This window comes from Schistocerca gregaria, chromosome 8, assembly GCF_023897955.1.
Source record: "Schistocerca gregaria isolate iqSchGreg1 chromosome 8, iqSchGreg1.2, whole genome shotgun sequence".
NCBI classification, from domain to species: domain Eukaryota; kingdom Metazoa; phylum Arthropoda; class Insecta; order Orthoptera; family Acrididae; genus Schistocerca; species Schistocerca gregaria.
The window spans coordinates 207,446,206-207,455,799 of record NC_064927.1 but is presented as its reverse complement, the minus strand read 5'-3'; the positions used below and the strand labels follow the sequence as shown (position 1 = coordinate 207,455,799).

Below are 9,594 nucleotides of genomic sequence, written 5' to 3'. Positions count from 1 at the left end.
TTAAAATTCTTCAATTTCCTTAACTGATCAAAACTGCTTTTAAAATCATTACTTCAACTGTAAGCTTGAAACTGTAGCAACCAAATTTATTTGTAAAACAAAACGGAATACACAAATACCATGAGTAACGTTTTGGGATCTTGACATTGATTCAGGCATTAATTTCAAACGGACTTCTAATGTATGCGACCTCATAAATGACTTTTGTTTATCCATGGTAATAAAATGGTTCAAATGGCTCTGAGCACTATGGGACTCAACTGCTGTGGTCATCAGTCCCCTAGAACTTAGAACTACTTAAACCTAACTAACCTAAGAACATCTCACACATCCATGCCCGAAGCAGGATTCGAACCTGCGACCGTGGCAGTCGCACGGTTCCGGACTGCGCGCCTAGAACCGCGAGACCACCGCGGCCGGCTCCATGGTAATACTGTTATTGAGCCTTTGACGCCAATAAACTCCTCTATGATATACAATATACGTTGCCGTTTATACGTCTTGTTCGTAATATCCTTTAAACAGTGTGTCCAACCGTCACAACTGTTACTGTATTTATAAATAAACGTTTATATGATGTTTATTTGCCGGCCGCGGTGGTCTCGCGGTTCTAGGCGCGCAGTCCGGAACCGTGCGACTGCTACGGTCGCAGGTTCGAATCCTGCCTCGGGCATGGATGTGTGTGATGTCCTTAGGTTAGTTAGGTTTAAGTAGTTCTAAGTTCTAGGGGACTGATGACCACAGCAGTTGAGTCCCATAGTGCTCAGAGCCATTTGAACCATTTTTATGTTTATTTACAAATGCGTTAGAGTTATGACGGTTGGCCTCATTGTTCAAGGATATTAAGACATTTTACAGTAGAACATCGTTATTGCATTGAAACATGAAGATATATCACCGGTGCACAGGTGAGTCATTACAAAATGACGATCATTAGCAGCCATCCAATGTAAACATGGCTTTTCGCGGCGGGTGTCTCCAACGAGATGTTTAGCTCGCCATGGATCAGCTCTTTTAATTTAAGCATAGGAGTTGCATCTTTAAGGAAATCGGAATCTGTCAGGGATGATAGGAAATCGGCAACAATTGGCTTTGAGGAATTGGCTTTGAGGAATTGGCTTTGGCCTATAGTAAGGGACCAACCCAGACATTTGCGTAAATTGAAAATGGGAAACCACAGAAAAACCGTTTCCAAGATTACCGGCGGTTGGATTCGATCCACCTCGTCTCCCGAACACAGAGATTGCTAGCTCAGCTCCTCAATGCGCAGAGCTACCCCGCTCGTTGGAGGATCTGTAAACAGTTGTTTGTTGTACATTGGTCCCAAATAAAATAAATCCTTCGTAATGGAAGATGGAATTCTGATGTTGCATGTTTTCCTTTAATTGTACATGTTTCGTCATCTGATAGTGCATGACTGCATACACATTTAAAAATTTAATTGCGCAGGTAATTCGTGACTTCCGTTATTTAATATTGAAAGAGCGTAAATACACTATGTGATCAAAAGTATCCGGACACTTGGCTGAAAATGACTTAAAAGTTCGTGACGCCCTCCATCGGTAATGTTGGAATTCAGTATGATGTTGTCCTATCCTTAGCCTTGATGACAGCTTCCACTCTCGCAGTCATACGTCCAATCAGATGCTGGAAGGTTTTGTTGGGGAATGGCAGCCCATCCTTCACGGAGTGCTGCACTGAGGAAAGGTGTTGATGTCGGTTGGTGAGGCCTTGCACGAAGTCGGCGTTACAAAACATCCCAAAGATATTCGGTAGGATTAAGGTTAGGACTCAGTGCTTGCCAGTCCATTACAGGGATGTTATTGTCGTGTAACCACTAAGCCACAAGCCGTGCACTATGAACAGGTGCTCGATCGTGCTGAAAGATGCAGTCTCCATCGCCGAGTTGCTCTTCAACAGTGGGAAGCAAGCAGGTGCTTAAAACATCAATGTAGGCCTGTGCTGTGATAGTTCCACGAAAAAACAACAAGGGCTGCAAGACCCCTACATGAAACACACGACCACACCATAACACCACCGCCTCCGAATTTTACTGTTGGCACTACACACGCTGGAAGATGACGTTCACCGGTTATTCGCTACACCCACACCCTGCCATCCGGTCGTCACATTGGGTACCGTGATTCGTCATTCCACACAATGTTTTTCCACTGTTCAATTGTCCAATGTTAATGTGGTGTCACCGCCAGACACCACACTTGCTAGGTGGTAGCCTTTAAATCGGCCGCGGTCCGGTAGTATACGTCAGACCCGCGTGTCGCCACTATCAGTGATTGCAGACCGAGCGCCGACACACGGCAGTTCTAGAGAGACTTCCTAGCACTCGCCCAGTTGTACAGCCGACTTTGCTAGCGATGGTTCACTGACTTCTGCGCTCTCATTTGCCGAGACGATAGTTAGCATAGCCTTCAGCTACGTTATTTGCTACGACCAAACAAGGCGCCAGTATCCGTACTATTGATATTGTGAATCATGTACCACAAAGAGCGACGTTCTCCATTAATGGATTAAAGTTAAGTATTCCACCAGCTACGTCCGTTTTTCTCAATTCCAATTCCCTTGTCATGTTCCAGACCTCACGCCAGCCTGCGTGAGCTAAAACGCGTGCATTTCGGCCTCCTTTAGGAACACGGTTGGCTCTCCTACCAACGACAACAGTTTACCCTCCTTACACCAAGCATGCGTCGTTTGGCATTTACCGGTGTGATGTGTGGCGTATGAGCAGCCGCTCGACCATGGAATCCAAATTTTCTCACCTCCCGCGTATCTGTCATAGTACTTGCAGTGGATCCTGATGCAGTCTGGAATTCCTGTGTGATGGTCTGGATAGATGTCCGCCTATTACACATTCAATTGTCGGCGGTGTCTTGTCAGTCAACAAACGAGGTCGGCGTGTACGATTTTGTGCTGTACGTGTCCGTTCACGTTCCCACTTCACTATGACATCGGAAACAGTAGACCTAGGGAAGTTTAGGAGTGTGAAAATCTCGCGTACAGACGTATGACACAAGTAACACCCAATCATCTGACAACGTTCGAAGTCCATGAGTTCCGCAGAGCGCCCTATCCTGCTCTTTCCCGATATTGAGGTCTCTTATATGGAGTACCTGGCAGTAGGTGGTAATATGAAAAACGTATATTTTTGGGGGTGTCCGGATACTTTTGATTACATAGTGTAGATTTTGGACGAAAGGGCGGAAGGGGACACAGACAAGACGCAGGTGGCTCGGAGAATTCAAGCAGACCGCTGAGAATATTTGTTAGAAACGAATGTACTATAAAATATGCCGTCATCACATACCCCTTCCTCTCTCCACAGATCCCTCCCCATCGTTCCGTTTTCATACTTGTGTACCGCCCGAGTGACCAGATTGGGCGATATCTTGTCATTCGGGCTAATAATGACAGAATTGTGAGCAATTAATTTAAGGAAATGCAACCAACACCGTTTCGGCTACGTTTTTCATTAATCAACGCGATATTTGAACAGCACGGGAAATCCAGGTGTATTTTTATTTAACGTAATTTGATTTTAATTTAATGTTATTTGTAATGATGTTTTCCGCTCCGCAGCATTGTGCAATACTCAACTATTACAATCGTCAAGGTTCTAGACGCCCCCAAATAATGTCTCCAGTGCAAATATTAAACTCCTATAGATAGGTAATTAGGCTATTATTGTAGTGCGTACATATACACTCCTGGAAATGGAAAAAAGAACACGTTGACACCGGTGCGTCAGACCCACCATACTTGCTCCGGACACTGCGAGATGGCTGTACAAGCAATGATCACACGCACGGCACAGCGGACACACCAGGAACCGCGGTGTTGGCCGTCGAATGGCGCTAGCTGCGCAGCATTTGTGCACCGACGCCGTCAGTGTCAGCTAGTTTGCCGTGGCATTCGGAGCTCCATCGCAGTCATTAACACTGGTAGCATGCCGCGACAGCGTGGACGTGAACCGTATGTGCAGTTGACGGACTTTGAGCGAGGGCGTATAGTGGGCATGCGGGAGGCCGGGTGGACGTACCGCCGAATTGCTCAACACGTGGGGCGTGAGGTCTCCACAGTACATCGATGTTGTCGCCAGTGGTCGGCGGAAGGTGCACGTGCCCGTCGACCTGGGACCGGACCGCAGCGACGCACGGATGCACGCCAAGACCGTAGGATCCTACGCAGTGCCGTAGGAGACCGCACCGCCACTTCCCAGCAAATTAGGGACACTGTTGCTCCTGGGGTATCGGCGAGAACCATTCGCAACCGTCTCCATGAAGCTGGGCTACGGTTCCGCACACCGTTACATCTACATGACTACTCTGCAATTCACATTTAAGTGCTTGGCAGAGGGTTCATCGAACCACAATCATACTATCTCTCTACTATTCCACTCCCGAACAGCGAGCGGGAAAAACGAACACCTAAACCTTTCTGTTCGAGCTCTGATTTCTCTTATTTTATTTTGATGATCATTCCTACCTATGTAGGTTGGGCTCAACAAAATATTTTCGCATTCGGAAGAGAAAGTTGGTGACTGAAATTTCGTAAAAAGGTCTCGCCGCAACGAAAAACGTCTATGCTGTAGTGACTTCCATCCCAACTCGTGTATCATATCTGCCACACTCTCTCCCCTATAACGTGATAATACAAAACGAGCTGCCCTTTTTTGCACCCTTTCGATGTCCTCCGTCAATCCCACCTGGTAAGGATCCCACACCGCGCAGCAATATTCTAACAGAGGACGAACGAGTGTAGTGTAAGCTGTCTCTTTAGTGGACTTGTTGCATCTTCTAAGTGTCCTGCCAATGAAACGCAACCTTTGGCTCGCCTTCCCGACAATATTATCTATGTGGTCGTTCCAACTGAAGTTGTTCGTAATTTTAACACCCAGGTACTTAGTTGAATTGACAGCCTTGAGAATTGTACTATTTATCGAGTAATCGAATTCCAACGGATTTCTTTTGGAACTCATGTGGATCATCTCACACTTTTCGTTATTTAGCGTCAACTGCCACCTGACACACCATACAGCAATCTTTTCTAAATCGCTTTGCAACTGATACTGGTCTTCGGATGATCTTACTAGACGGTAAATTACAGCATCATCTGCGAACAGTCTAAGACAACTGCTCAGATTGTCACCTAGGTCATTTATATAGATCAGGAACAGCAGAGGTCCCAGGACGCTTCCCTGGGGAACACCTGATATCACTTCAGTTTTACTCGATGATTTGCCGTCTATTACTACGAACTGCGACCTTCCCGACAGGAAATCACGAATCCAGTCGCACAACTGAGACGATACCCCATAGCTCCGCAGCTTGATTAGAAGTCGCTTGTGAGGAACGGTGTCAAAAGCTTTCCGGAAATCTAGAAATACGGAATCAACTTGAGATCCCCTGTCGATAGCGGCCATTACTTCGTGCGAATAAAGAGCTAGCTGCGTTGCACAAGAGCGATGTTTTCTGAAGCCATGCTGATTACGTGTCAATAGATCGTTCCCTTCGAGGTGATTCATAATGTTTTAGTACAGTATATGCTCCAAAACCCTACTGCAAACCGACGTCAATGATATAGGTCTGTAGTTAAATGGATTACTCCTACTACCCTTCTTGAACAAAGGTGCGACCTGCGCAATTTTCCAATCTGTAGGTACAGATCTATCGGTGAGCGAGCGGTTGTACATGAGTGCTAAGTAGGGAGCTATAGTATCAGCGTAATCTGAAAGGAACCTAATCGGTATACAATCTGGACCTGAAGACTTGCCCGTATCAAGCGATTTGAGTTGCTTCGCAACCCCTAAGGTATCTACTTCTAAGAGACTCATGCTAGCAGATGTTCCTGTTTCAAATTCTGGAATATTCCATTCGTCTTCCCTGGTGAAGGAATTTCGGAAAACTGCGAACAATAACTCCGCTTTGGCGGCACAATCGTCGATAACAGTACCATCGGCACTGTGCAGCGAAGGTATTGACTGCGTCTTGCCGCTTGTGTACTTTACATACGACCAGAATTTCTTCGGATTTTCTACCAAATTTCGAGGCCGTCTACCGCTCAAGCCCCAACATCGTGCAGCCCGCCTCCAGTGGTGTCGCGACAGGCGTGAATGGGGGTACGAATGGAGACGTGTCGTCTTCAGCGATGAGAGTCGCTTCTGCCTTGGTGCCAATGATGGTCGTATGCGTGTTTGGCGCCGTGCAGGTGAGCGCCACAATCAGGACTGCATACGACCGAGGCACACAGGGCCAACACCCGGCATCATGGTGTGGGGAGCGATCTCCTACACTGGCCGTACACCTCTGGTGATCGTCGAGGGGACACTGAATAGTGCACGGTACATCCAAACCGTCATCGAACCCATCGTTCTACCATTCCTAGACCGGCAAGGGAACTTGCTGTTCCAACAGGACAATGCACGTCCGCATGTATCCCGTGCCACCCAACGTGCTCTAGAAGGTGTAAGTCAACTACCCTGGCCAGCAAGATCTCCGGGTCTGTCCCCCATTGAGCATGTTTGGGACTGGATGAAGCGTCGTCTCACGCGGTCTGCACGTCCAGCACGAACGCTGGTCCAACTGAGGCGCCAGGTGGAAATGGTATGGCAAGCCGTTCCACAGGACCATCAAGCATCTCTACGATCGTCTCCATGGGAGAATAGCAGCCTGCATTGCTGCGAAAGGTGGATATACGCTGTACTAGTGCCCACATTGTGCATGCTCTGTTGCCTGTGCCTATGTGCCTGTGGTTCTGTCAGTGTGATCATGTGATGTATCTGACCCCAGGAATGTGTCAATAAAGTTTTCCCTTCCTGGGATAATGAATTCACGGTGTTCTTATTTCAATTTCCAGGAGCGTATTTAAGACTACAATAGATTTCTTGGGAGTGTCGTGGTATGAACATAGGTCACAGGCAGATGCCGGCAACTATATCTTAAGTATTACAAACCACACTATTCATGAAACTTCCTGGCAGATTAAAACAGTGTGCCGGACCGAGACTTGAACTCGGGACCTTTGCCTTTTGCGGGCAAGTGCTCTACCAACTGAGCTACCCGAGCAGGACTCACGCCCCGTCCTCGCAGCTTTACGTCTACGAGTACCTCGTTTCCTACCTTCGTAGTTCTGCAAGATTCGCAGGAGAGCTTAAGTTTGAAAGGTAGGAGACGAGGTAATGGTAAAGTAAAGCTGTGAGGACGGGGCGTGAGTCGTGCTTGGGTAGCCCAGTTGGTAGAGCACTTGCCCGCGAAAGGCAAAGGTCCCGAGTTCGAGTCTTATGTGGCTTAAGTTCAAAGAAAAAGTGTCAACAACACTCGAGATGCTCATACCAAATAAATTAATAAGAGACGGAACTGATTCCCCCATGGTACACAAAACACGACAGAAAGCTGCTGCAGGAGCACCGCAAAAGACACGTATAATTTAGAGGAACGCAAAATCTCCAAGATTGGTGATGCATTTAATAGTTTCCACAACTGAACTCGCTCTAGAAATGTGGCGGAAAATCCAAAGAGATTCTAGTCCCATGTTAAGGAAACCAGCGGAAAGGCTGAGTAAGTACCTTTACTGCGCAACAGTGCCGGTAATGTTACTGATGACAGTGTCACTAAAGTGGAGTTACTAAATGCATTTTCCGAAATACCTTCACCAAAGAAGACGAAGTAAATAATCCAGAATTTGAAATGAGAACAGCTGCAAACATAATTTAGAAGTAGATATCCTTGGTGTTGCACAGCAACTCAAATTACAGTCAGTGACAGAGGAAATGATCAAATATCTTTTCAAAAAGTCTCTAATGTATAAGAAAAGTAGGCCTAATAAATTTTTTGTGATGTTCTTTAGTAACAATTAATTTTGAGTAGTAAGCTCCTTTCTTTTACTGGCCTGTTTAATGATAATCAACAATTTAGTAAGAAATTCTCATTTTTAAAGGAATATATCTAAATGTACTTTAGTAGATGGACATCTATAAATGTTTGCAGCTAAACTTAAACAAAAAATATTTGAGGTACCAAAACTCTCAATCTTAGGATCAGATCAGTTTTGGGATGTCAATTTTAGGTGCGATTTGAAGGTTCAGTTCCCATTTTCTTTTACAAAAGCGTATACTGTCAGTTTAACAAACCATTATATTTTAGGTGATGGTTGCTACTCTTAAGCCTCAGAAAATAATTTTACAACTGTCAAATATTTAATAGTATGGCCAAAATATTGGAAGGCAGAAAAAGGTTATCTTAACGTGACAACAATAGGGATACTTTGTGAGGCTTGAAACACTTTTTAATTTTTACATTAAAGGCTGATTCCTATCACTCTTTGCACAGGCTTTGGATCGTCAAAATGATAGATGACTTTTTACCATTCTGGCGTGTGTAAAATCAGCCTAAACACGCTGAACTAATGTACACTCTATTTACAATTACAACTTAATATTTTGCTGCTTCATTGTTTAATAATTTTAACTCAGTAATCTGCGAGAACTCAGTGGTCTACATAGTTTCTTAATACATTATCTTTAACGTATTTTAGTCCAGTTTAGTCCAGTTTCTGAATATGGGCAATGGCTTTCAAGCAAGGCCTAATGTTGCCAGTCTATTCACAATTCTTTACGATTCTCTCTATCCTGTCGTCCAGATTCAAGTACTTCTTGTTCCTCTTCTTACCTTCAAGATTGATTTCGAATTCCATGTACATGCAGTTTGTGAGCTCTGATTTCTTTTTCAAGCACTTCACCAAATAGTTGATTCTAGGATGAGGATTTCCAATAATACTATGTATTTTGTCGTGACACCCTTGAACAGCATTCGTCGTTCGGTGCCTTTATCTGTAACAGTCCCACATTTCTATTGCGATATCCTCATTCTCTAGCCAGTTATCCACAAAATAGTGAAAAAATTGAGAGAACCTTCTGTTATCAGGAGCTTCTGCATGAATCTCGCTCAATCCATCCATTGCTTATGTCCTCCGGTTTTACAACTTTTAGCGCTGCACACATGCTGACGTTAAGTCTCAAATCCTCGTTCTGGCGGTACTCCTCAGTTAGACCGAGAACTCGAATTCTTCTCCATAAACTCTTCTTCATATGGAAATAGAATCCATTAATTTCAGTTGTAGGAAAGACTTGACGAATATCGCAGCTGCCTCAAATTCGACCTTTACTTGTTTAGGACACCACTCAGGGAGTGCCTGTTTTATCAAACATATGTATTTTTCTTCTTATTAGGGAGCAGTGCAAATACAGTAGGAAGAATGTTTCTTTAATCGGGCCTCCTAAGTCTACGTGTGTGGTGTAGATTTGTGCAAACTGCTTGCTGCCGCTCTTAAATGTTACATCCATAAAAAAAGGGGAACATGTTTTTAAACTTCCTTTTTCTCTGCTTCCACTAAAAATCATTATTCTCTCCTCTAATCTATCGTCTTCCAGAAGAAAACTACTGTCATCTCCCATTTTTAATAGATCTTCATGAAGATCAATTTCATAAGAGTACTTAGGCTTGTTGGTTCCCCCACGCTTGACTCCATCGACGACGCGCGGCTCTCTTCATAGATTCTGAATTAGGCGTCACTATAACAGAG

At 44.8% G+C, this 9,594-nt stretch overlaps 1 non-coding gene across 1 annotated transcript; it reads right to left on the bottom strand.

Moving 5' to 3' along the window:
• Nucleotides 1-7,005: 7,005 nt before the first annotated feature.
• Nucleotides 7,006-7,080, bottom strand: Trnal-caa (transfer RNA leucine (anticodon CAA)). Its single transcript has one exon. It is a non-coding gene; the product is annotated as a tRNA-Leu (tRNA).
• Between the last annotated feature and the right edge of the window lie 2,514 nt (nt 7,081-9,594).